The sequence below is a fragment of the Lissotriton helveticus genome, chromosome 12 (genome assembly GCF_964261635.1).
Source record: "Lissotriton helveticus chromosome 12, aLisHel1.1, whole genome shotgun sequence".
Lineage (NCBI taxonomy): Eukaryota > Metazoa > Chordata > Amphibia > Caudata > Salamandridae > Lissotriton > Lissotriton helveticus.
Genome location: NC_136073.1, coordinates 888,656,286 through 888,683,608, shown reverse-complemented (window position 1 = coordinate 888,683,608; position 27,323 = coordinate 888,656,286). Strand labels below are relative to the sequence as shown.

Genomic DNA, 27,323 nt, shown 5'->3' with positions numbered 1-27,323 from the left:
CACCTGGATTGCATATACTGTCTGCACCCTATGCACATTCCAGAATTTACAGTCATTTTATACAAATAAATATGGAGTTTCAAGCTTCATTCGAAGACATAGCTCTGCTGAGAGTTTAGACCATCCCTGAATTTCCCTGGAGAGATCAACCTCTTGAATACCTCAAAAGTCAAAGAAAGGGGAAACAGGGAAGAGAGAGGAAGCACAGGAGGGCTTTCTGTTGCTGGTTGGAATTGGAACAAGCACTGGCTTTGCCAGTAGGTCTCGCCTTTGGAACCTTATAAGTATTTAGTGATGCGGTACAATATCCTTGATGCAGCAACATCAACTGTTGCATGGCTAACCACTTATAAGGTCCCACAGCCATCTTGCCAAGTGCGACTTGTAGTTCGTTTTGCTTTTGTCATTAGAAGCATGCATCTTGCAAAGTCAACCTGGCTAGAAGCAGTGCAGGTGTATCTGTCCTTTAAATGCAGGGACAGCTCCAAGTACCACAGTGAAGTTAGCAGACACCTCCAGGGTATGGGCACACCGTTCCCAGTCCTGAGCTGTTATCAGAGAAAAGGATTCTAGGAATTGTTGTCTTGGTGCCGTACACATGACAAATTTAAACAATGCATCTAATACAACTTGTCTGGCCAATGAAAAGCTAGGACTAGACCCGCAGTAGCAGCCAGGTGACATGCTGCCTAGGGTAACACTACACACAGGCTCGTTTGTGTACCCAAAGATGCTGATGAACTCACAGCTGCCTCGGGGACAGTATTGTAGGGATGGCAAATTTCATCCGTAATTATGCCGGTTTTCAGAGTTGGATGTATACCTACCACCCCTCCAGCATCAGGCGGGGGTGGGGGGTCTTTGACAGGAAGGGGGGTAAGGGAAGGGGGTGCCTTACGTCCCGCCGGAGGGTTTTACCCATCCGATCCCCTCAGCTTGGGTGCCACTCTAACCGACTTCCATACATGAAACAGCATTGGCGACTTCTGTGAGTGAAGGCAGAGCAAGCCAAAAGGAGATTGGGTTTACACTATTTGACAGATAAAAGGTGGGCCAGAAGGGTCTGCTCGCTGTGGTTTTGTCCCATTGATCCAGCGATAGATTTGATTATAAAGTCCCGCCCCGGAAAAGACGTTTCTCTCATTCTGGAAGAAACCGCCTTGCTGCTGTCTAGAAGAGGAAGGCTCTCCGCTTGCCCCGGAAGTGGTCAGTTAACTGCTCCTTGTCCGGTTTTTCAGTTGATTAAAAAAACTGCATGCGTATTACATGCTGGGTATCCCCTTCCCTTCGCCGTAATTATTTTTGGTGATTTTGTTTGTTTTAAAGACTTAAGATATAAGAACATTGATGCTGGATGGGGTCCATCCCGATGATCTACTCCTTTGGGGTCGTCCAGTCCACTCTTTATTATGAGGGTGATATTACCATGGGGCTTGGCTTTCCCTCGGCAGGCTGAGGAGGTAATAAAGGCTGTTTCCATTTAGATTTTTGAACAATGGAACAGCAAACTCAATTTTGCAAGGTAGTCTTCAAGTAGGCCGACCAGAATTGTATGAATCGTTAAGGAGGAGGGCTTTGGAGAGAGAGCAAGTGAGCTGAAAAAGAGAAAGGTAGGCAGATGAAATAGAGGCATTTGGGAGGCAAACAGTGAGAGTGAAACAGTGTTATGTGGGAATCTATGACCTAGTGTAATTTTCCCGATTCATGCCCATATATAGGTATAATTCACCCAATCCTTATATAGGCATAGGAATCATTGCCTTATTTAGTCTTAGCCTGTGCAGCCCAAATACGGCATGGCTACTTCCACTAAACTCCGAGAATCCACAAAGATTTCTTGGAAAAACCAGCCTTCAGCAGTCAGGGACTTCCCCCTGCTTGAATACTAATTTATCCAAGAACTCCTGGAGTTTTCAAGGAATTGAGGCACTAGTGACGATATTATGTCCAATCTTACGTCAAACTCGGCACCTTCAAAGTATAAATATGCCTACATTTGCCCAGTCAAACACACGGTGGTTTAGGAGCAGATCGACTAACTACTTGCCCGTCGCCCTGCTGCTGCAAGTGCAGAAGGAAGCCGACCCTCCAACTGACGCACTGAGAAGACGCTGTCTTTTCTCTTGCCGAGAAATCCAGCTCCGGTGTTTCCAGGCTAGATACAAGACCTCTATCATTCTGAAACCAAGGTACGGAGCTGATTAGACCCTTAGAGAATTCTTGGAACAGGTTCTTGCCAGAAAATTACTAGACTTAAGCTACACTACACTTACTCCTCCCTCGTACTAGACTTAGGTTAGGTACACCGGGGTAGGCGTATTTTAGAAGCACCAGTTGAGTACTTTTAGCCACTATTTTATCACTGTATGTATTTTAGGCATTTTATGTATTCTATGTTTATGGCTTAGAAACCATATCATGCTTTAACAGTACTACTTTATAATACTATTCGTATTATATGCATTGTACTTCTTAACTAGCATTTCAATTGTAGCAGTGCATTTCTTATGCTTAAGAAATAAGACTGTTCAATTAATACTTTTATTGAAAACGCCCGTCTCTCTATTTCTAAGCAACTCTGGTGAAACGAAGCATGCACATCTGACTGAGTGAAATAGCCGTCTATTGTTTCCGCGACTCTAGAGATACGTTTCATTCTGGGGAAACAAAGTTGTCATGTTATATGGTTGTCAGAGACTAATCCCTTTTTGTTTATTCGAGAAAGTTTCTAGTGACCTCTGAGCTAGCTGGCACTCACAATTAAGTCTAATATATTCGGCAGAGACCTAGTCGACTTAGGTCCTTCGTCTAAACTGCAGGATATATTATTCCAATGCGCAGAGCCTATTGGGAATATCGGAACTACACTACAACAGAATGCGATCTAAGCCGAAGAAGAGAAACAGAATGCAATCTGAGGCGAAGAAGAAAAACAATTATAGTGAAGACTTGAATCCGCATGTTCTGAAAACCTGTAATGTGGCCAAAATTTCCCATCTTTCAAAAGAGCACAAGCAGCAGCTGTTTTGAAGCACTCGTGCTTGTGCTGGTATCCGCCTTGCGGGAGCGAGCAGCAGCGGCGCGAGAGCCATATGTTTTCAATTAGCGCGCTCACTCCCGCAAGGTGGATGCCAACACAAGCACGAGTGTGCTTGAAAAGGAGGAGACCGATTTCAAAAGGTAATCTCCTAGAGCAGCGCATGCGCACTGCGTAGGCGAAACCTAAAAACCCAGGATGGGATAACATCTACACGGCGATTAGTGCACAGTTTCATTCTCTGGTGTACTATGGAGCAAGTGCTAAATGAGTGCCAGAAAGAGGGTAAGATCCACGTGCAGGCACTTTTAAATATGTTAGGTGTATTGAAAAATTTGACACAGCAGAGCGAGCCTGTTTACCTAAATCCAGGGTGCATGATACATGAGACCAGTCATTAGTTCTTAGAACAGAAGTCAACCATATTACTGCCACTGATTCCCAGGACTCCCTAGAACCGGAGTCCAATGAATAGCAGCAGATTGAAGTGTATCAGCGGCAAAAAATATAAATAGTGAGAAAGAGTTTCTACTTAAGGTCTAATGTGAGAAAACTCAACAGGGTAAGAAGCAAAAAAGGTGAGTGACGCAGAGTTGGATGGATGAACTATATGAAAGCAGAGAACCAATACATGGAAGCAGACCTTTCTGTAAACCAGTTATATATTTGATGTACCACTAATTAACCAAAAGTGCAATTTCTAATCTGGAAGTTCCTACCCACACCGTGGTAAGCAGTTTAACTTTCCCACTTGCCACTGCCCTGTCAGAGTTTCCAGTCTCTTCTCTGTTGGAATCAAGTGATTCGGTGATACTGTAACGAAAGGCCTATTTTTGCATCCTCACCCCCGGCTTTTTGACTGAAGCTTCTGTTTTTCAACCCTTTTGCAGTGGTGCCATGCTAACCAGGCCCTAGTGCATGTGCTGTAAACCCTTAATTATGTGTACAATTGACTAATCCCTGATTGGCATATTTAACTTAGCATACTAGTCCCTAGTATATGGTACTCTCTGTAGCCAGGTCCTGTAAGTTAAACGTCACTAGCGGTTTGCAATACCTATTGTGCCACCACTGAAATGACAAAGTATGTCTTCAGGCCTACCCCTGCATACCGAATGGGTGCAGTTATAAAACTGCAAATTCGACCTGGCATAATAAATCTTTTGCCAGGCCTAAGCTATCCTTTTAATACTGGTAAGTCCCCCCTAAGGTAGGACCTATATACCCATTTGTCGGGGTGCACTGTATTTAAAAAGTAGGACACATGTTTAATACATGTCCAGGCATGGAGAAATCTCTAAAGTTGTATTACACTCTAGCAAGGCTGCCGTGCCATAACAAAGTACTGGGTTACATTATAACACTTTATGATCCATAATTTCAGTTTGGGAATAGCTAGAACCATGGTTATCCAGTATTATGGGTGTCTTTCATAGATTCACATGCCTGAATCATTCCCCGTCGTCGAGACGGGAGTCTCCGGTACATAGAAAAGTAATGTCTTATAGACATACATAGAGAATAGTAGGCCTAAAGGCCTCACCTTAGTAACATATCCATGTCCTTTTGTAAAAAGGACCAAACTCTAGAGAAGAGCCAATCAGCTATCACCTCCCTCTAGAACCTTCCTGGCAGGAGCCTCAGTCCCTCAGATTTTCGTACGCACGTTGTGCTAAGGGAGTCTCCTCTGAGCTCTGCTCAGATTCTGTGTTTTTTCAATTCATTAAATGACTTTGTTGTCACGTATTCTTTTCTACTACGGATTATCTTCAAATACATTCTTTAAAGAAGGTCTGGTAAGGAGAAGAAAAGATTTGTTAAGAGCCTGTGTAACTTGTTTCTAGAGGTTGCTCTGCTCTGATCCTCACACGGACCGCATTTACTTTCTATACCGCAGGCCAAAGACTGCAAGGTATGTCGCACTTTCTCAAGTAAGTTTTTTGAGATGTCGTGAAGGGCGATTTTTAATATGATGTCAAACACTAAGACCAGAAGGGAGGTTTTTTATTTTCTCCAGTGACCGTGATGAGGCGTTATCCTCAACGTCTAGGAGACCTCAAAAGAGAAGAGAATCTCCTCAGACTCATTCCTCAGGGGAACAACCTGAGAATGCCCTCAAAAAGACCACTCATGGGTCTTCTGGGCGCAGTTCTTTAAAATCTCCTCACTCCGTGGAAAAGGAGAGTAAAGGACTTGCTTTTGGAGAAAAATCATGTAAAAAAGACGACTTCTGAGCCGTCACAATCACCTCCTCTGGTCATAGGACCCTTCAGGAAGGCGTCTTCTATACCTCCTGAGGTAAAAACTAAGAAACCAACATCGTCAACAGGATCGTCGATGAAGAAAACATCATCATTGCCTATTACAGCCTCTTCGTCTACGATGGCCTCGTCTACGACGGCGCGTCTACGACAGCTCATCGACGATGGCTCGTCTACGACGGCTCGTCGACAATGGCTCGTCGACGACGGCCCGTTTACGGCGTCGACGACGGCCTCATCTACGATGGACTCGTCTACGACGGCTTGTCTACGACTGCTCGACTACGACGGCTCGTCGCCGACGGCGGCGGCCTCGTCTATGACTGCTCGTCTACGACGGCCTGTTTACGGCGTCGACGGCGGCCTCATCTATGATGGACTCGTCTACAATGGCCTCGTCTACGATGGCCTCGTCTACGATGGACTCGTCTACGATGGCTCACCTTCGATGGCTCATCTATAATGGCTCATCTACAATGGCTCGTCTACGACTGCTTGTCGACGACGACGGCCTCGACTATGACTGCTCGTCTATGACGGCCTGTTTACGGCGTCGACGATGGCCTCGTCTGCGATGGCCTCATTTATGATGGCTTGTCTACGATGGCTCGTTTACGACTGCGTCGTCGATGACGGCCTCGTCTCTGACTGCTCGTCTACGACGGCCTGTCTATGGCGTCGACGATGGCCTCGTCTACGATGCCCTCATCTACGAGGGCTCGTCTTCGATGGCTCATCTACGACGGCATCGTCATCGACGGCCTCGTCTATGACTGCTCGTCTACGACGGCCTGTCTACGACGTCGACAATGGCCTAGTCTACAATATCCTCGTCTTCGATGGCCTTGTGTACCATGGCCTCGTCTACGATGGCCTCATCTACGATGGCTCGTCGTCGACGGCCTCGTCTACGACGTATCGTCTATGACGTCGCCTACGATGGCCTCGTCTATGACTGCTCGTCTACGACGGCATAGTCTATGACGCCAATCTCGTCGACGGACTCGTCGACGAGGAAAATTCCGACAATTCTGGAATCTGTTATAATGTGGTAGAGAGGGCTGCTCAACGTTTTAAGATCTCAATGGTCTCTCAAGAACAGGTCTGTTTCTTGTATGACTTCACAGAACCTCTCAAGAAGGCAGTACGGTCAATACCGATTATCCATTACCTAGTAGGGGTAAAGGTCATGCAGAACCCCGCCTCTGTATCACCAGTGATCCCTCAGTTGGATAAGAAGTATAGTACGCCAGATACAGCACCGGTGTGTTTAACAGGACATCCTAAGCCGGACTCCGTGGTGACACAGGCGGCCCAGAAGACCTCCAGGAATCCTTCGACCCCTTTGTCGCTTCCTCCTGTAAGGAGGTAAGAAGAGTGGACAACATTGGTAACAGGTTTTCCTCAATATCGGCAATGACGGTAAAGGCCGCGAACGCCCTAGCGCTCTTGGGACGCTATAATAGGCAATTGTGGGCACACATAGCCCCATAGCTATCGGAATTGCCAGATTCATCCAAAGAGAAAGTAAAGAGGATTCTGCTAGATGGTAAAACATCGGCGTCAGAAACTATAGACTGCGCGATGGATATCGCTATGACAGGGTTCCGCCAGTTGGCTGGAGCAGCAGGCTTTCGGCTCCAAGGATGGCTAAAGGGAGCCTCTTTCCGTCCTGAGGTGCAAACAAAAATTTTCGACATGCCATATGTTAGCCAGTTACTATTTGGCACAAAAAATTGACGAAGCAGACACTGCGAGAGCTTTGGGCACTCTTCAGTATAAGAACCAGTCCTTTAGTAGACATAGAGGAAGAGGACAGTCTTCCTACAGAGGAAATTATTCATACAAGTCTTCCTGCCCTTCAGGCCAGAGTCGTTTCGCATGGTAACGATCCAGGAGGTCTTGCAACTACTGTAACAGCAGGATTTTAGGGCGTCCCTAGAAATACAGAACGCTTACTTCCATATCCCAATTCACAGGAATCACAAAAAGGTACTTGCGATTTGCAGTAGCGGGCAAACACTTGCAGTTTCGGTTCTGCCCTTCGGGCTCAAGTCTGCACCGCGCATATTCACGAAATGTCGTACCCGGGTGGGGGCATATCTCAGACAGTGCCATCACCAAGTCTTTCCGTATTTGAATGACTGGCGGGTCAGGGCTCCATCCTTAGAAGACGCGTCCAGGTCTTCCAACGCCTGTTTAAAGCTTTTCGATTGCTTGGGTCTCACCCTCAATCAGGAAAAATCGGTCCTACAACCTTCTCAGTCCATCAGTTTCCTAGGTGCAACCCTGGACACACGGTCAGCAAAAGCTTTCCCATCCAGAGAGAGGATGAACAAGCCCCTTGCACTAGCTGCTATAGTAGCCTCGAAGAAAGTCTTGACAGTACGTCTCTTCAAATCCCTCCTGGGGATGATGTCAGCGTGTATCCTCCTGATTCCTCACTGTCGACTATGAATGAGGAATCTACAGGAGGCGCTCTCGAAGCAGTGGGTCCAATGCACAGGGTCATTCGACGACCACATAAAGGTGAATCCTCAGATGGATCGGAGCCCTGCAATGGTGGATGTCATCTCAAAACCTGTCTCAAGGCTTGTCATTCCTGCTTCCGGCTGCTCCTCATGTTGTCACAACAGGCGCCTCATTGGAAGGCTGGGGAGCTTTTCTGCAAGAGCTACAGATAAGCGGGTAGTGGTCTCCTATGGAGAAGAAACTACGTATCAATCTGCTCAAACTGCGGGCGGTCTTCCTGGCCCTTCAAGCTTTCCTGCCAAGAATAAAACATTCCCTGGTGCTCATCCGGACAAACAACACCACGACTAAGCACTACCTCAACAAAGAGGGAGGGACCCGCTCGCTGACACACTCTCGCGAGTTGCAAAAAATAATCTGGAATTGGCTCATACTCCACAATATAACCCTAAGAGCGGAATATGTCCCAGGCACGGACAATGTGCTCACCGACGTGTTGAGCAGGCAGAAAACATCGTCGCAAGAGTGGGAGCTAGATCAACAAATTATCGACCAGATCTTCTCCAGATGGGACACGCCGCAAATCGATCTATTTGCAACGACAATGAACGCCAAATGCCCACACTTAGCAAGTTGGCATCCCCAGTCAGGGTCTCTAGGGAATGCATCTTCCATCGCATGGCGCCTTTCCGCCATTCCTGAAGCTTCCCAAAGTCCTCACGAAAATTTAGGTGGAGCCTTGTACTCTAATTTTAATAGCCCCAACTCGGCAGAGGCAACATTGGTTCACAGAGCTCCAACGTCTATCCCTGGAGCCGCCGGTCCACCTGCGGCAGTATCTATCTCTGCTTACAATGACCAACAATAAAGTTCAACATCCGGATCTGAAGTCTCTCAGGTTAGTCGCCTGGCTCCTGAGCTCAGAGAGTTCCACAATCTGAATATTCCACAAGACTGTAGACATTCTTGCCAGAGCAAGGGCGAATAACACGACCAAGACGTATTCCCTGAAATGGAAGCGCTTTTGTGTTTGGTGTACAGATCACGGAATTAGGCCTTTCTCCACATCACTGGAGCAAATATTACCTTATCTATTACATCTGGCACAGTCGGGCCTAGCCTCCTCCTCCATTAAAGTACACTTAGCAGCAATATCTCGTTATAAAGAATTTCAGCAAGTCCATCGCTCTGGTCAAGCGGGTTGATTAAGCAATTTCTAAAACGATTATACAGATCTTTCCCGCCAGTAAGGATGTTGCCACCTACCTGGCATCTCAATGTGGTTCTTAACCAGCTCATGAAACATCCGTTCAAACCAGTACACAGAGCTGACCTAAAGTATGCCTCGTGAAAATCAGCACTCCTCCTGATGCTCACATCTGCAAGGGGGGTCAGTGAGCTGCAGGCATTTTCACTCCAGGATCTTTTTCTACAGTTTAATAACGACAGAGTAATCCTGAGAACCAATCCTAGGTTTATCTCAAAAGTCCCGTCGGATTTCCACCTAAATGAACCTGTGGTTCTGCGTTCCTTCTTTCCAAACCCAAGCACAGCAGCTGAGAGATTGCTGCTTTCTTTGGATCTCAAACGATGCTTGAAGTTTACACTGACAAAACGAAAACATTCAGGAAATCTAACCAGCTATTCGTAGCTTTCTGCAGACCTAGGAAAGGTCTACCGCTTGCCAAGCAGAGCATCTCCAGATGGATTTCTGCAGCCATTTCTTTGTGTCATGACCAAGCTGGACAGCCATTGCATTCCAAAGTGAGAGGGCACTCCACGAGAGCTATGTCCACTTCTATAGCTCTCTTTGCAGGGGTGCCAGTTATTGACATTTGCAGGGCGGCAACATGGAAGTCGCCGCATACCTTCACTAGGCACTACTGCCTGGATACGGAGCTGATGAATGATGCAGCAGTGAGACAATCAGTGTTACGTCATCTTTTCAGTAAGGTGAGCCTTCCTCCGTCCCTCCACCCTACTCTGGTGTGCACATTTCTTTAGTAATACTTATTGTGGAGGTCTAATGATGGTTCATGCTCGCATGATGTGTCTTATCTGAGGACTTGTATATGCTGTTCCATCAGAAATGTGCACTCTGCATTGCTTGCTACTTTGATTCAGGCATGTGAATCTATGAAAGACACCCATAATACTGGATAAGAAATGCGTTACTTACCTGTAACAGCAGTTATCCAGTATTGGTGTCTTTCATAGATTCACTTGCAACCCTCCCGCCTCCCCTGGAAGGACTCACCTAACTCTCTCAGTGTCACGCCTACTTAGCTTAGTGCGTACGAAAATCTGAGGGACTGAGGCTCCTGCCAGGAAGGTTCTAGAGGGAGGTGATAGCTGATTGGCTCTTCTCTAGAGTTTGGTCCTTTTTACAAAAGGACATGGATATGTTACTAAGGTGAGGCCTTTAGGCCTACTATTCTCTATGTATGTCTATAAGACATTACTTTTCTATGTACCGGAGACTCCCGTCTCGACGACGGGGAATGATTCAGGCATGTGAATCTATGAAAGACACCAATACTGGATAACTGCAGTTACAGGTAAGTAACGCATTTCTTCAATGACTCAAATTAACAGGCATTTAAAATTCAATCAGATGTCAAGTCGGATTTTAACCCGTTCGTTGCGTGCGTCGGCCAACGGCCGTCGCAAGCACTACCTCCGTAGTGCTGCGCACGTTCGTTGGCAGGCGCGGACCTGTGGGTACTTTTCCCCTATTTTACACGGAGTTTCCCCCACAAACAAGCTAGTGTCGGGCATAAAAGTGGCACCTGTGAATACCTCCTTCGGAACACTGTTGAAGTTGCTGGAGACAGAAAAAGGACTGAACCTGCTAGACTCTCTGGCTGAGCCTTCTGTAAACCCTGGAGAGAAAACCTAAGGGGTGGAACTGCTCCGTGATTCACTGTGAAGGTGGCAACCCATCTGCACTTTTAAGGAGTATTAGAGTTATCCAGTATTGGGGTATCTTTCATAGATTCACATGCCAGAATCATTCCCTGTCGCCGAGGCGGGAGTCCCACGGTATATAAAAAAGCAGTGCCAAAGGTAAATTACAGTAGTAGGCCCTAAGAGAAAGGCCTGAGGCCTAGATTGTAGTAGCCTATCTACCTCATTATGGTAAAAACACCAAAGTCTTTGTTCCAACCAATCAGCTCAAAGCACCCTCTAGAACCCTCTCTGCTGAGCCAGTTCATCTCAGATTTTCACGCACGTCGTGTGGAAGGGTGTCTCTCTGAGTTCTTACTCAGTTTTGTCTCTTTCAGGATGTCTGACAAGAATGCCTTGTTTAGACCTTGCAGGACATGCAACAAAAAGAGAGTCCATGTTGATGACCAACATAAGGACTGTATTTATTGCCTCTATCTAAAGCATGAGGCAAAAAATTGTAAGATTTGTCGCACCTTCCCTTCTAAAACCTTAAGGGATAGGGAGGCCAGAGTCCTCTTATTTCTCAATTCTTCCTCTGCTGATGATGATGACGGAGCCTCTACCTCCTGCAAGAGAGCAAGATCTCAAGATAGCTCGTCAAGTGAGGAGAGAAAGCCTCTCAAAACCTCCCACTCCACTCCTGGTCCTTCTCAGAGGTCTCCTCCATCTTCCTCTGAAGTTTCAGCTCTCAAGGATTCCAAGAAGCACAAAACAGTGAGTAAAACCTGCTCTGTTTCTTCAGCTTCACCCATGACGACTATCTCTGTCACGTCTTCAGCTCCTTCATCGACGGCGACAATTTCTACTGCATCTATTACCTATCCTGTCAACTAGAATTTCCTTTGTGATGAAGAAGACCATCGTCGACGAATCGTCGACGACAACCTCGTCGTCGAAGAAACACTCGTCGCCAAAGGTACCGCCGACAAATCCTCCGTCGTCGACGAAGTCATCTACGGCGCCGTAGACGACTGCCCCGTCGACAAAGAAATCAAGCCCGTCGACGGATGATGCCGTCGACGGCGAGTCCGTCAACGATAATGCCGTCGACGAAGAGTCCATCGACGATGTCGACGTCGATGATGCCAGCAGTGACCACTACAATCAAGAGTCCTTTGACAGCAACCCTGTCTCCGCTGCCCCCATTGTCTACTATACCATCTACGAACATGGAGATTGTTTCTGCAAAGCCTTTAGTAGCAACACAAACATTTTCTACGCCTGTCTCCTCGAAGACTTTTCAACTTCGATCTTTCCAAAGACGAGACTTTTCTTATATTTCTCTGCTGACGCCATCTCACCTCCTCAACACTTATGAAGAGGAGGATGACTATGAGGATGATGACAATGAAGGAGCTTTCGGAATAGCTCACCATCCTTTGGAATTAAACATCAAATGCCAAGAAGAGGATGAAGAGTATACTGAACATTATTACCAGGAAGACATTATTGTTCCTCATCGTCCAGAATACCAGAGGCAGTCTCGGGCCTCAGAGTCGAGCCATCTGCCCCCAAGCCTCATCCAGGACTTACAAGCCATGTTGGCAGATTACAGACAACGTTTTCCACCACAGCAGGTCACTACATCTCCTCCGCCTGCGGCAGTTCCGGGCCCTATTCTTCAGCCTGAAGTTCCAGCACCTATGTCTCCGGCCACGGAACCTCAGCAGCCTGTTTTGCCTACTCAAACTCCGGATACATCTACTGATGAGGAGGTAGAAGAAGGCGAGCTACCAGAGAATCCTCCTTTGGATCCGTGGGATTCTTAGATTATCCCCATGCCGTCTCCATCAACTCCGCAACCATCGGACACTCCACCAGAAGACATAGGTGGATTCCATAACCTTATGCAGCGAGCTGCAGATAGATTTCAACTACCAGTAATAGTGGAGCAATCGGAGTGTTTTTTACACGATTTCAAAGAAAAAACTAGAAAGATTTCCAGAGCCATTCCAATAATAGAATACATTTGGAAAGAGGGCTTCAAAATAATGAAAAACCCCGCTTCTGTACCTGCCGTGCTTCCACGGATTGATAAACAATATCGTGCTCCGCTCAATAGCCCCACCCACCTTATTGGACATCCGCGGCAGATTCGGTCATTTCGCAGGCTGCACAACAAACATCAAAAAACCCAGCTACTCCCATCACTACGCCACCAGATAAAGAAGGGCGTTGTCTGGACCTTATTGGGAAGAAATTCTCTACTATGGCTGCCGCCTCCATCAGGGCAGCGAATTCATTGGGGATCATAGGACGTTATGATCGCCAAATGTGGTCGGACATAGCTGGTCTGATTGACCTAATCCCTGAGGATAAACGTCAGGAGGCTCGGAAGATCTTCATGGAGGGAGAGCGAGCGGCTGCAGAAACTATCGACTGCGCCTTAGATATTGTGAACACAAATTTTAGGCAACTAGCTGGGACTGCAGTTCTCAGGCGTCAGGGCTGGTTGAAGGCTACCACTTTCCGGCCTGAGGTCCAACTGAAGATTTTAGATATGGCCAACGATGGCGAATCATTATTTGGGAAACATATAGATGAGGCTCTCCAGGCAATAAAGACTGACACTGATACCGCAAGGTCTTTAGGTTCCCTACAGTACAAACGAGGGTCTTTTAGAGGCGCTAGAGGACGTTGCTACTCCTCTAGAGGAAGTTACTATCAGCAAAACCGACAATATCAGCCTCAATACCGGCAGAATTATCAATTCTCATACCGCCAGTTTAACACGGCTAGTTTCTCTCGCCAAGGGGGCCGAAAACGCTTCAACAATCAAGGACGAGATACTCGCAGAAACAAGTGAGATCAGCCGGGCGTCATCCATATTTCCTCCCCTCCCTGTGGGCGCAAAAATATCTTGTTTTCTACACCAGTGGCAACAGATTACCACCGACCAATGGGTGCTAGACCTCGTTCAGCATTGACACACCCTAGAGTTTCTCACCAAACCACCAAATACTCCGCCCAGGGGACCCCCTCCCCCTCGTCTTCACTTATTGTTCAAGGAGGTTCAGTCAATGTTCCTCAAGAAGGCTATAGAAAAGGTCCCAATTCATCAGCAGCGGACAGATTTCTATTCCCGTTTTTTCCTCATAAAGAAGAAATCACGGGAATGGCGACCGATTCTGGACCTGCGCAACCTCAACAGGTATCTCAAGAAACAGGGTTTTCGCATGGTCACCCTTTCAGAGATTCTAAGCTGCCTGAACGAGGGTGATTTTATGGTATCCTTGGACATGGAAGACGCATACTTTCACATCCCAATCCACCCAAAACATCAAAAGTACCTCCGATTTACTGTGGCTGGCGCCCATTATCAGTTCAAAGTGCTCCCATTTGGCCTCAAATCGGCTCCAAGGATCTTCACGAAGTGCCTGGCTCCTGTAGCGGCGATGTTGCGTTCTTGGGGAGTCCAGGTCTTCCCGTACTTTGACGATTGGCTAATCAAAGGTCCTTCAAAGAACAGTGTACAGAACGACATGGCAACGTTTCGCAATCTCTTTGCATCCCTGGGCCTCACTGTAAACTCAAGCAAGTCCCAATTACTTCCAAAAAGGATCTTGCCTTTCTTAGGTGCTTGTCTAGACACAATGCAATGCAAAGCATTCTTATCTCAAGAAAGACAACTCCGCCTGCAGAAATTGGCAATTCAAGTGTCAAAAAGAAAGTCACTTTCTGTTCGCCTGTTCGCTACCCTCCTGGGAATGTGTACCTCAGCCATAAATCTCATTCCTCTGGCGCGTCTGAAAATGCGGCCTTTACAGGAAGAACTACATCTTCAATGGGAACAAGCAACAGGCTCCTTCAACGACATCATCAAAGTCACCCCACGCATGGTAGATGCTCTTCATTGGTGGTCACAACTGCACAATCTGAAGCAAGGGCTCACGTTTATGCAGGTTCCTCCGGACTTCATTCTGACAACGGATTCGTCCATGGAAGGATGGGGAGGTCATCTCCAAGATTTGCAAGTACAGGGCAAATGGTCTCAGAAATACAGACAATGTCACATCAACAGTCTGGAATTGATGGCCATCTTTCTATCCTTGCAGGCGTTCCTTCCCAGAATCGCAGGATCTTCAGTTCTGGTTCACACAGACAATACCACCAGCATGTTTTATGTGAACAAGCAAGGAGGAATAAGATCAGCTATGCTATCAAAGGAAGCTCAGGAGTTATGGGAGTGGCTTACACTTCACAACATAACTCTCAAAGCAGAACATGTCAAGGGCCTCCACAATACTCTGGCGGACAAGCTCATCAGATCCCTAACAGACTGCCACAAGTGGGAATTAGACAACCTTCAGCTGAACAGAGTATTCCAGGTTTGGGGCAAACCAGCGTTGGACTTGTTTGCAACACAGAAGAACACAAAATGCCGGTTTCACGCCAGCAGGTACTCTCAACAGGGATCAAAAGGGAATGTCCTGTCCATGCGATGGTCAGGGATTTGTGCTTACGCTTTTCCCCCAATCCCGTTGATACCGAGGGTGTTGCGCAATATGAAACTGGAGAGTTGCTGTCTAATCCTGATTGCTCCCAGATGCCGCACCAGTACTGGTTCCAGGAACTCATGCTGTTATTCCAAGATCGTCCAATCCGTCTTCTTCCGTCTCCAACACTGCTGTCACGGAACGAAGGTCAGATACTTCACCCAGATCCTCAATCTCTAAGATTACACGCATGGCTCCTGGCTTCTTAGAGTTTCAAGACCTTCATATTCCGCAGGATTGTCGGGATATTTTAAAGAAGTCGCGAGCCCAAAGCGCATTGAAGACTTATCTTCTTAAATGGAAGAGATTTTGTTCTTGGTGTGTTTCCAATAGTGTACACACGATTGAAGCTCCTGCAGAGGAACTTCTTCCTTATCTACTACATTTGGCTTGCTCTGGACTTTCTTTTACATCGATAAAGGTGCACCTAGCGGCTCTATCCAGGTTCAGGAAAGTTGCTAATATTCCTTCACTGTGTTCTTCCTCTTTGATCAAATAATTCATGAGAGGTCTTTTCCGGACTTATCCTCCGGTTAAGCCTCCCCCACCGGAATGGGAACTCAATACGGTTCTCTCACAGCTAATGAAGCATCCATTCGAACCTATTCACAAAGCTGATATCAAGTATCTCACATTGAAGGTTGCCCTACTTCTAGCCCTAACATCTGCCAGAAGAGTAAGTGAAATTCAAGCATTCACTATTAAAGAACCCTTCCTGCATTTATCACAAGATTGCGTCACTCTTAGAACGAATCCGACATTTATACCCAAAGTACTGTCACAGTTCCATTTAAATGAGCCAGTGAAGCTGAGAGCTTTCTATCCATAACCTGTTACACCGGCGGAAAGAACACTACATTCTTTGGACATCAAACGATGTTTAAAGTTCTACTTACAAAGAACAAAGGCCTTCAGAAAATCTGATCAGTTATTCGTGGCTTATGGTACAACTACGCTGGGGACAGCAGTCACTAAAGCCACAATTTCCAGATGGATAGCCTCCGCAATCCAGTTCTGCCATATCAAATCACACAGACCACTGTTGAGAACTGTCAAGGCTCATTCCACGAGAGATGTAGCAGCGTCTACAGTGTTATTTGCAGGAGTGACTCTGAAAAATATCTGCCGTGCTGCGACATGGAAGAATGTCCACACGTTTACGAGACATTACTGCCTGCAATCGACAAGTCAAGAAGATGCGGCAGTTGGTCAAGCCGTCTTACAACATCTATTTGTTTGAAGACATCCCCAGGTAACATGTGTTCCTTAGTGTGTACTTAGAATAAGTGTATATAAATATTTATATATAAAAGTACTCAGAGATAAACTGTGTTTCATGTGTATAAAGACATGTTTCAATTTTACTATAAACAAGGTGTAATATTATGCATCCATGATGATGTACTATGACTGTTTTGGTATATTCCTAGTCATCTTTGCCTATGGAAAGTGTACTGGTTTCACACTTGTTGGTTGTTAACGATGGTATATTGGGAGTGTATCAGTATAAGTCTCCCACCATCCGCAACCGACCCTTACCTGGCATACTGCTTGTTACTCTGATTCAGGCATGTGAATCTATGAAAGATACCCCAATACTGGATAAGAAAACAAGTTACTTACCTGTAACTTCAGTTATCCAGTATTGGTATCTTTCATAGATTCACATGCACCCACCCTCCTCCCCAGAGAGTCAGTTCTCTAATTTGGCATACTAATTTCCCACTTGTGCTAACGAAAACCTGAGGAGAACTGGCTCTGCAGAGAGGGTTCTAGAGGGTGCTGTGAGCTGATTGGTTGGAACAAAGACTTTGGTCTTTTTAGCATAATGAGATAGATAGGTTACTACAATCTAGGCCTCAGGCCTTTCTCTTAGGGCCTACTACTGTAATTTACCTTTGGCACTGCTTTTTTATATACCGTGGTACTCCCGCCTCGGCGACGGGGAATGGTTCAGGCATGTAAATCTATGAAAGATACCAATACTAGATAACTGAAGTTACAGGTAAGTAACTTGTTTTCATCCCCTTGCAGGCAGGTCCTGTGAGTTTTTACACCCGCCTGCAATGGGATGTCTGGGACCCCCTCCAGAGGGCTGCCATCAGGGGGTGCACTGACAATGCGCCATCTTTGTGTGGCGCATTGTCAGTGCGCCTCCTGACATCCTCTTTAACTCTGCCCCCGCATCCATAACAGAGCGCAGGTGCAGAGATAAAGAGATTCATTTGCATGGGCCACGCACCCATGCAAATGAGGGAACACCCTCTTGAGATAGAGCTGGTGCAACAAGTGCGCCAGCGCTATCTTATTAAAAGCGCTGCGGCCCCTTCTATTATACCAAAGTGTCCGGGTGTCGCACGACGCAGGCACAAAGATCCATTGTGCCTCTGATACACTTCTGTAATATGGGCCTTGGTGTCAATTTGAAAATGTTCTCTAATTTGATAAATTAGAATGGAATATTTCTTGTGTTGTTTTTTTCTACTTTTTAACTGTTTTGGTACTGATAAATGGTTTACAAATTTCTCCTAGATTACGCCTCTCTGCTCTGGGCTACCGCTACCAAGGGTTGAGCTCAGGTTTAAATTATTGAACCTTACTGGACCGGGTAGTGAATTGTGCCATTATTACTTGAAGAAGACTACCATCTACTTCAACTAATAATCCACTTTCTCACAGATACGAAGGGCAACAGAATTATAACTTGATAATTTGCCTCTGTGCTCTTGGGCTTGAATAAAATCCTGACATCAAGGGTCAGAGAACAAAGTCTAATCTTTGTTCCTAAAGAGGCTCAGTTGGCTGATGATGATACAGCCACTAGTGTGTCCTTCAGTTAAAAAAATTATGTTTCATAAAATGAACTAGTTTTAAGTGAGAATGAAATGGTGAAAGTTTATCTGACCAGAGGTTCCTCTGTAAAATATATGCCTTTTCCAGCTTGAACTGTAGCTTCTTCTCCACTGCTGGAAATTATACCAAAACACATTTTTACTCCTCGTTCATAATCTCTCTTTCAAATATGTTCTTGTTATTTTTAGAATGTTGTCATCTAGTGCATCCTGTGTTTTCAGTGCACTATGTAATTCGCTTATCTGATAGAGCCTTCTAAGTGCAGATTCTGCACCGTACAATATTCTGGAAGCATCATACTGGATCCAGAATTTTGTTTTCTTTCTGCACCATAAGCGCAGGTACAGAAGAGCTACCTCAGAAATTTATTGACTAGCTTTTTTCAACTTTATGTTGAGCTCTTTTTAGGTTTCGCCCTGGGCGTTGCAACTGCGTAGCAGTTGCTGCGCCCACGGCGAAACCTCATGATCCTACATATCGACTTTGGTTCAGCCTCTGTCTCCCATTGGCTAGCTCCATAAATGGCGGCTAACCATTGGGAGACAGAGGCTGTCAATCACGCTTTCTCGAGAAAACGCGATTCGGGGGCGTTTCTCGAGCTTTTTTTAAGCCCCGCCCCTTTGTCCCGGGCCGCGCTGTCATTGGCTGCCGGCCCGGGACACCCCCGTGACGTCATTCCCCGGGCCGCGCTGTGATTGGCTGGCCGGCCCGGGACCTGACTTGTTTTGTTGCTGCCTCCTATCTGGGTATCTTGAAGTCGACTGCCCATCGGGTTATCTGACATTCCTCTGCTTTTTCTGCCCTTTCTGTTTTTGATGGCATATCCAAAAATGTAGCAGCTCCAATGTCTAAAGCCTTAATAGTATATAGCAGTTTAAAATGGGGTCACAGAATGCCTAATCATAACGTTTTGAATATCAGTCTCAGTATCAATCCTCGAGGAAAATGCGGCATTTAGCGTCATTCAGTATTCAGCGCTCAATAAAGTTATAGCAAATCAGTGTGTCATATCAACATGTCACCCTTTTAAGCACAGCCCTCAGCAATGGAGTAGCAATGGAGTAGCAAGAAAACCAGTTACCGACCGCGTGGCTCTTTGTGGCGCTCTTTACAATTCCAATGCCTCGCTATGCCTGTTGTATCTTCTGTTATCGGATCCCGTACACCCTCCATCAGTCTCACTCCTGCTATACGCCTAACGCTGCTCCCGGTGCCGTAGCTTCGTCACACTGTGAAGTAGGGCGTTAGAACAGCTCACCGCAGTATCCTACGTTATCGTACCCTTGGCTCACTCCAGATATCACGCCAGCGATTCTAGTCCAGCGCCTCCATGGGACCACAATGCATCAGAATGCATCAGTAGTAGAGTCTGTCATGACACTCCGTCGGCTCCAACGGTTCCGTCAGCACTCAATCCAGCTCTTTCAGCATCTGCCTCAAACAAGAATAGACGTACGGTAAGGATCCAGTATCTTTCATTATAGGCTTCTCAATACGGCATCTTCTGATTTTGATTTTTTTTTGTCGAGCAGAGAGGAGTCGCAGCAGAGCTAACCTCTCACACGTCCATCACGGACGTTGTAGGAGAGTAGGGTCTGCAATCCTATGATCATCCAGATTTTTGCTTTTTGCTTCACTGGTTTACGACTTTCCCTGGCTGTGGGCCTGCTAATCAGACCCACAGCCTAGCTGTTCTCTCTAATCCAAATTGTACCCAGGTACTGAATTGGCACTGGGCCCTCTCAAGTCCCTGTACCCAGGGCTGAGGTGCACCCAGAAGTCTCCCAGGGGCTGCAGCATGTATTATGCCACCCCGGGACTGACTAACTAAATCTGACACAACTGGCTGCACGACAGCTGGGGCAAGGTGGTGTAATCACCCTTTGCTTTAGATATAGTATTCCTATGTCTAAACCTAAATGGACACACAGATCTCCTATCAGTCACTCCTATGGCAGGCCTTAACAATCCTGAAGGCAGAGTGCTTGGAATCGTGTGAGATAGTGCTCTGGCATGAGCTGAGCCTGTCTGCGGCTTTCGGGATCCATCCCTTAGCCGTTTCCATGATATCGCATACCATATACTCTTAAGTGCATTATAATCCTCGCGGTTATATGCCAACTCTGGTATCGCTTTATCAAAACATGTCGAGTAAGGTGTCATACGAATTGGAATACTAACCCCTCGCCAATACTGGCGACGGGGTTAGCATTCCACCCTTCTAGAGGGACACAACATGGATGTAACCTGTAACCCCGGTTAAAGTCAAACAGAGCCTTAGCTCCACAAAATGGATGCTGCCACCGAGACACAAGTCTACCCTCCTGCTGCTGGGAGTCCTCCCAGAGCAGGAGGCAAGGACAAAGGGTTTCCTGCCAGGGGCGGTGCTAGCACCGTCCCAGACAGGATTTTGTGTATCCTAGGTAGGCAGGGCTTCAGAGGAAGGTGACTGCAAGTGGCACCCCGGTGCTCACTGTGCATAGGCCGGCTGAAACCAGTTCCAGGGGCACTCCAGCCCCTGGCCTGGGGAAAGCCCGCCAAAGGAGAGGGGTGTAACCACCCCCCTCCTAGTCCCACCCATAGGGCAGGACTTAGTCGCGTGCCAGCCCCTTTTTGCAGGATAAAGGTAGGACCTGGCCCCCTTCCAAATCAGATCATCTTTGAATCCTGAAACTACTTTCTTCAAGAAGGAACTCAAGACTCTTCCTAAGATTTCTCCCTTGTGACTAAGGAGTAGTCACCCTGCAGCAGCAAGCACCAACCAAGCATCGCGGTTTGTTGCCAGTCTCTCCTTCGGATCAAGACTGCTCCAGCACGACGAGAACCGGCTTCCCTGGCACCTCTGACCTCAACCTACATCATCAGCCCAGCTGTGATCCGTGGGTGTGACGAGACCTCGAGGGACCGGCCATCTTCAGAACTGCACGACGCTTGTCCAGCACGACGCCTGAGTGACCCTCGACTGAGTGCCTTGGGGTAAGAGAAGCCCCGACCCTGAGCAGCTCCAGCACCGAAGTCCAGCCCGCCTGCATCCACGAGATCGGCGTGGGGCCCTTCTGCTTTTTGCTGCTCACCGCGTTGTCCAGGTCGCTTGCCCGTTGGCTAGTGGCCCCCTCACGACGCTCCACGACAACTAACACTGCTGGTCTGGTTGCTCCAGTCTAGCCCGTGCTCCCCTCCAAAAGAGGAGCACCCTGGACCCTCCTGGTCCACTCAAGACGCCATTTTAGGTCCACCGCGTGGGCCTTGCATTTGCCAAGACTTGTTGCCTAATCCTGGGTCCAGCGACGTCGACAGCAAGAACCTTCGTGGGACAGCTCGCACCTCCATCCTGGTCGCAGACAACGCCTCCTGGTCCGAGAGACTGCAGAGCCCAGCAGCGCCCACTCACCTGACTGCGGTGACTTCGCCCGGGCCATCCTGGTGCCCACTTAATCACTGGCTAGTGATTCAGAACTTGGTCCCCTCTGCTTTCAGGTTTTCTTCTTCCCTGATCCAGGCTTGGATCTCTTCGAACTTTTCTTCACTGGCCGCCTGCCAGCAACTTCTTCTTCAGGCTCCTGGTCCGTCAACGTGGGTTTCCGACGCAACTTGAACCCTATGCAGCCGCAGCCCCTGGGCTAGGTAAATCCAGCACTCCGGTGCCCCAGCATAGTCCAACACTCCAAGTGTTCGGATCCACTCCCGTTTTCGTCCCAGCTAGTCGGGTTCGCCCGAGAACAGTAACTTTGTGAATTCTAGCTTCCATAGACTTTTTCCCGCCTTACGCGTGAGAGTTCCCACTCTGCACGTGGCGTCCCTAGGCCTCCTGCTCCTAACCTGAGTGTTCAGTATTGTAGGCCTAGCGTTTCTAAAGCCTCTGAGAATCGTTACTTACCTGCTAGTAATTCGCATTCCACTTTTGTAGTATATGGTTTTTCGTGCCCCTAGGGCATTTGTGTAAATTGTGCGACTTAAAGTATTTTCGTAAGAGTTTTGTTGTGTGCTTAGCTCCCTGACTCATAAAGAGTTCAGGGTAGACTTGTTATAAATAAATACACTTTATTTTCATAACAACTTGTGTGGTGTCCTTTCACTGGGTGTTCAAGGGGTAATGTGATGGTAAAACAGCTGGCTTAACACGCCCTCTAGAGTCTTAGCCTTAGACTGCTCGTATCCATGCTACTAGGATAGCTGGTCTATAAGGTTGACTTACAACCAATCATCAATAAGGGTGTTTTGGACTGATACATAGTGATCACTAGAATAGTGAGCACTGCATATCAGGCCAACTTCTCAAAAGGTGAGCAGCGGTTGGGATTTGAGCTTGCTGTTGTTTTACCACACATATCCTAAGAATATCTTGTGAAAGATCACATAAGTACTAAGGTACATATAACTTAGCTTAGAATACTCTGAGTTCTACTGAACCAGCTGTTGTAGCTCCTAGGGCCTAGCACACCCTAAACTACAACTCTAGCAAGGGATCAGTAGGCAAACATATAGTGTAGGTAAGTGCACCACTTACACCTCACTAGAAAAGCATGTCTACCCAAGGAGAATCTACTGAGACTCCCCTTGTGGATATTGACCCTTCACAGGTCAAATCAAGATATGCAGCTCTCAGTTTCCAGGAGATGAGACAAGTGTGTACCTCCAGGAAACTGAAACAGGGGTCTAACCCCACCATTCCCTTTTTAATAGGTCTCTTAGAGACTTATGATGCGAGAAAGATTTCTCAGCTAGATGGGAATATGCCAGCCTTAGAGGGTACCTCTGGGGATCCAGACCTCCCCAACACTGCCAATGCAGTTGAGGAGGAGGATCAAGAGGAACTCTCTGGGGACGAGGTAGACAAAGGTCTTGAGGTAGTCAGAAGGCTAACTAGGGCCAACTTAGACTTGCTTGGGCTAGGATCTGGGGGACCCCCAGTACTGACCCTAAGTAGGCCTAACCTTGGAGTTAGGAGAGATAGATCTCTTTCTAGGGACTCCAATAGATCTCTGCACTCTAATGCCTCTTCTCAGCGGAGAAGGAACTCTCCCCAGAGGAGATTGACTTCCCCTCAGAGAATGGAGCATGAAGCTAGGATGAGACAGGCTACTCTGAGGATTGAAAGGGAAGAACTTGCCCTGGCCAAAGAGAAGCTTGCCTTTGCTAGAGAGCAGCAGATGAGTGGGTTAGCTCCCACTGGTGGCAGCAATCTCCCAAGAGATAGAGAGAAGGGTTTAGATACTAAACACCTGACTAAGATAGTGCCCCCCTTTAAACAAGGGGATGACATTCAGAAATGGATGGCTGCTTTGGAGAGGGCCTGCACTGTGCAGTGCATTCCCCAGAGTCAGTGGGCAGCTATACTGTGGCTCTCCTTTGATGGTAAAGGTAGAGATAAGCTCCTCACTACAAGAGTAGAGGATGCTAACGATTACCAGGTCCTGAAAAGTACACTGGTTGATTGGTTTGGTTTAACCACTGAGCAGTACAGGTTGCTGTTCAGAGACACCCAGAAAACTCAGTCTCAGGACTGGTCTGACTTTGTGGATTGTGCCACTAAGGCTTTGGAGGGCTGGTTGCTGGGTAGCAAGGTTACTGATTACACAGGGTTGTACAATCTCATGATGAGAGAACACATTTTAAATAATTGTCAGAACCAGTTGTTGCACCAGCACCTTGTTGATTCAGATCTGACCTCTCCCCAAGAATTGGGAAAGAAGGCAGACAAATGGGTCAGAACAAGGATCAAGCAGAACCAGAACCAGGGTGGTCAGAAGAAAGCAGACCAGAAGGGTAATGCTAAGAGTGAACAAAATGACCAGAAGTCTTCACCAGGTCCCCAACAAACCAAAGAGGGTGGGGGTCAGGCTTCCCAGAAGAAGAAGACTCAAGAAGGCCAGTCAAAAAGGTGGTGCCAGTACTGTAAAAGTAAGTCTCACTGGTTTAGTGAGTGCACCAAAAGAGGAGGACAAACTCCTACCACTACAGCCCCTAAGGCAACTGCACCCCCTAGTACAGTCAGTAGTGGTAGTGTACCTCCCAAGGCATTAGTTGGGTTAACCTTGGGAACTGAGGGGTCTGACAACTTAGTTGGCACACTCACTCAGGCTGTCCTTGTCTGTACAGGGGATATGGATATATCCCCTGATGTAAGTCCCAATACTTTGGGCAAATACAGGCAGACACCTTTGATTAATGGCAAGATGGCTCAGGCCTATAGGGACACTAGTGCCAGTGTCACCATGGTGACACCTAACTTTGTGGACCCTGGACAGATCATGCCAGGTACAGATTTCCTGGTGACCAATGCCAGCAACGTCACTACCAGTCATAGTATGGCGATTGTGGCTTTCTCCTGGGGTGGAGTGAAGGGTCAAAAGAAAGTTGTAGTCAGTTCAGACCTCCCAGTATATTGTTTGTTGGGCAATGATTTGGAGTCATCACTATGGTCAGAAGTGGAGCAGAGGACTCACATGGAAATGTTAGGCTTGCCAGCACATGTGCTTGCTGTGACTAGGTCACAGGCCAGAAGATGCCCCACTGAACAGGTGCTGGATCCTGAAAGAATGGACCAGACACCTTCCAAGAAGAAGAGCAGTAGGGTTAAGGCTTTGCCTTCCCCCTTGCCCCAGGTTGAGGATCAAGTCTCTGAGGAGGCTGATCTGAGAGAGCTGAGGGAAACTGAGCCTAAAGAGCTTGAACTTGATCAAGTTGAGTTTCTGGGCTCAGGGTGACCCTCCAGAGAAGACCTGGGGAAGGCACAGTTAGACTGCCCTTCCCTTGAACCCCTCAGACAGCAGGCTGCTGCTGAGGCTGCAGGGAATGCCACAGGTGCCCACAGGGTATACTGGGAAGATGGACTCCTGTACTCTGAGTCAAGAGACCCCAAGCCTGGTGCAACCAGGAGGCTGGTCATCCCCTTGTCTCTGAGAGGTTTCCTTCTCACCTTGGCCCATGAGATTCCCCTTGCAGGTCACTTAGGTCAGACAAAGACTTGGGACAGGCTTGTCTCACACTTTCACTGGCCCCACATGAATGAGAATACCAAGGAGTTTTGTCGCTCCTGTGTCACTTGCCAAGCCAGTGGTAAGTCAGGTGGCACAACAAAGGCCCCCCTCATACCACTACCTGTGGTGGGGGTTCCCTTTGAAAGAGTGGGGATTGACATTGTTGGTCCAATGGAACCCCAGACAGCATCAGGGCACAAGTTTATACTGGTGGTGGTGGACCATGCCACCAGGTATCCTGAAGCTATTCCACTTAGGACCACTACAGCACCTGTAGTGGCAAGGGCCCTAGTTGGAGTGTTCTCCAGAGTGGGCTTCCCTAAGGAGGTCTTTTCTGACAGAGGTACAAACTTCATGTCAGGATATCTGACTGCAATGTGGAAGGAGTGTGGTGTGAACTACAAGTTCACCACACCCTACCACCCACAATGCAATGGGCTTGTTGAGAGATTCAACAGGACCCTCAAAGGGATGATTCATGGACTACCTGAAACTCTTAGGAGAAAATGGGATGTCCTGATCCCCTGCCTCTTGTTTGCTTACAGAGAGGTCCCACAGAAGGGGGTTGGCTACAGCCCCTTTGAGCTTCTGTATGGGCATCCTGTAAGAGGACCCCTGTGTTTGGTGAAGGAAGGATGGGAGAGACCTCTCAAAAAGCCTGCAACCAACATAGTGGACTATGTACTTGGTCTCCGCTCCAGGATGGCTGAGTATATGGAAAAGGCATCTAAAACCCTGGAGGCCAGCCAAGAACTCCAAAAAGCTTGGCATGACCAAAAGGCTGTCCTGACTGTGTACAAGCCTGGACAGAAGGTGTGGGTGCTGGAGCCAGTGGCCCCAGCAGCTCTCAAAGACAAATGGTCTGGGCCCCACACCATCATTGAGCAAAAGGGAGAGGTTACCTACTTGGTGGACCTTGGAACTCCCAGGAGCCCTCTCAGAGTGCTCCATGTAAACAGGCTCAAGGCATATGTCGACAGGAAGGACATGAGCTTGCTCATGGCCACAGATGAGGGACAGGAGGAAGAGAGTGACCCTCTCCCAGACCTTCTCACTCAGAATCCTGATGATGGATCAGTAGATGGTGTTGTCTTTTGTGGCAGCCTCACTGAGCATCAGCAACAGGATTGCAGGCAAGTTCTGCAATCCTTCAGACATATGTTCTCTCTGACACCCAGCCAAACTGATTGGTGTACCCATGATGTTGACACTGGAGACAGTCTGCCTGTCAAGAGTAAAATCTACAGACAGCCTGATCATGTTAGAGACTGCATCAAAACAGAAGTGCAGAAAATGTTGGAGCTGGGAGTCATTGAGCCCTCAGATAGTCCTTGGGCTAGCCCAGTAGTTCTAGTGCCAAAGCCTCACACCCAGGGTGGTAAGAAAGAGATGAGGTTTTGCGTTGACTACAGAGGCCTCAATGCAGTCACTAAGACTGATGCCCACCCAATACCAAGAGCAGATGAACTTATAGATAGATTGGCTTCTGCCAAATACTTAAGTACATTTGATTTGACAGCTGGGTATTGGCAAATCAGGTTAGCTGAGGAGGCCAAACCCAAGACAGCATTTTCTACCCCTGGTGGGCATTATCAATTTGTGGTAATGCCCTTTGGTTTGAAAAATGCACCTGCCACCTTCCAAAGGTTGGTGAATCAAGTCCTCACTGGGCTGGATGACTTCTGTGCAGCATATCTTGACGATATTGCTGTCTTTAGCTCCACCTGGGAGGATCACCTGGTCCACCTGAGGAAAGTGTTAGAGGCCCTGCAAAAGGCAGGCCTCACTATCAAGGCCACTAAGTGCCAGATAGGGCAGACACAGGTTGTATACCTGGGCCACCTTGTAGGTGGAGGCCAGGTTCAGCCATTGGAGAGTAAAATACAGGCCATCCAGGACTGGGCTCCTCCAATCACCCAGACTCAGGTTCGAGCTTTCTTGGGCCTGACTGGTTATTACAGAAAGTTTGTCAGAAATTATGGGTCCATAGTGACCCCTCTTAATGACCTGACAAGCAAGAAGATGCCAAAGAAAGTTCAGTGGACAGCAAGCTGTCAGAAAGCATTCAATGACCTAAAACAGGCCATGTGCACAGCACCTATCCTTAAGAGTCCAGATTACTCCAAGCCATTCATTGTCCAAACAGATGCTTCTGAGTTGGGTGTGGGAGCTGTTCTGTCTCAGCTGAATTTTGATGGTAATGACCAGCCTATTGCTTTCATTAGCAGGAGGCTGACCCCCAGAGAGAAAAATTGGTCAGCTATTGAGAGGGAGG

General features: G+C 47.5%; 1 protein-coding gene across 13 annotated transcripts in view; it reads left to right on the top strand.

The window, feature by feature from the left end:
* ZCWPW1 (zinc finger CW-type and PWWP domain containing 1) overlaps positions 1-27,323 on the top strand; it is a 1,771,049-nt gene that overhangs the window by 1,172,008 nt on the left and 571,718 nt on the right. The gene's annotated exons all lie outside the window — the stretch shown is intronic.